A 1,713-nucleotide genomic window follows, 5' to 3' on the forward strand; every position below is an offset into this window, starting at 1 on the left:
GTCAGTCCCCAGACAGTCAACGCATCTAGTGCCAGAAGGTGCTACATGGGCAACTGGGGGAAATTACCAATATCTGTCCAAGCAACTCATGGTCCAACCTACTTAGCAGCAAATAACCTGGTGTGATGCCCACACAAGTGCAATAGTGGCACACAGCCATGGTGGGGAACCATCTGGTCTTGATTCGGCTACCTGATCCCCTCAGTGGTATGAGTACCCATAGCTGGAGCTGGGAAACAGGTCAGAACCATATCCAAACATAAGACCACTCTCCAATATTAAGTTACCATCAATCATGGGCTACAAGAGGGCCTACACCTATCAAACTCTATAAAAAAAGTAAGGGCTATCTCATTTGTCCTGGTGCTAACTTACTCTCTGTTGAAGAATCTGCTTCTCTTTTTCAGATCGATGCAGATCATAAGGAAAGAGCCATCCCATCATACTTCAAAAGGGCCCCAGCTGAATCTAAGGAAAATTGGTGAAACAAGCAAGGGTGCTGTTTTCCTGATGAACTGGATACCAGCACAAGGGGGAAGGAGACCAACACAGAGAAAAATCAACACCTACCAAATCAGAGAGCCAGAGCCCCAGAGGTCCCCAACACCTCATCACTGAAGCAGACCAAAAATGAACCCAACATGGCTTAGGGAAATTTTGCAGAAGAGGGGGCGGGAAGAATGTCAGAGCCACATGTTGGGTCATGATATACAGAGACATTTATTGTACCAATAACTGTGGGCTAACTCCACAATGCATGACCCATATACCTCAACAAGGAGAGGCCAATGGGGAGGGGGTAGGTCACGGATGAGCCTAATAATGGTACCAAACTGCCTGTACTTGCAGAATAGAAAACTAATAAAAAAAAAGAAAAGGTTAATCACCAAAATATACGAAGATACAGAAGTCAATAGTAACAACGCAACCAGTGATTTTTAAAAAGAAAAAATCCTTGAGTGGGCATTTCTTCAAAAATAGACAAATAAGCGGCTAGCAGAAATATCAAAAGGTACTTAAGGTCACTATGGGCAATGTGTTAAATCGGTGAAAGCTGGGAAGATGGAGCCTTACACGTCAGTGGGAAAGTAAATGTGTATAGTCCTCAAGAAAACAGTCAGGTTCCTGTGAACATTAAAACTAGACATCATTCCACCCAGCATATCCTAGGACTTCTGGATATGTACATGAAATAAAATTTAAATTATCTCAAAATGTTATCTACACTGACTTGCTTGGTGCAGCATTATTCACACTAGTGAGAACATGTGGGGAGGAGAAGGGATTGACGTGCTGGACCAGTGATACACAGGCATTACTCCCATCCTCCAGGATACAGCAGGAGTAGCTGGGTAGCAGTTACACTTCAAGCTGAATGGTATTAGGAAGGCATTGGTCTTAGCAGTGAGCAGAAAAGCCTTCTCAAAATTAGAAAATTTCTGGGCATGTTGGCACTGTCCTTTAATCCCAGCAATGGGAAGGCAGAGGTAGGAGGATTGACATGAGTCCAAGGTCACAGTGAGACTAGGGAATTCCAGGTTAGCCTGGCCTAGAATTAAGCCCTACCTCGAAAAACAAAAATTAGAAAATTGTACATGGGGGCTGGAGAGATGGCTTAGTGGTTAAGTGCTTGCCTGTGAAGTTTAAGGACTCCCGTTCCAGGCTCAATTCCCTAGGACCCACGTTAGCCAGATGCACAAGGGAGTGCACACA

Source organism: Jaculus jaculus, chromosome 1 (assembly GCF_020740685.1).
Source record: "Jaculus jaculus isolate mJacJac1 chromosome 1, mJacJac1.mat.Y.cur, whole genome shotgun sequence".
Lineage (NCBI taxonomy): Eukaryota > Metazoa > Chordata > Mammalia > Rodentia > Dipodidae > Jaculus > Jaculus jaculus.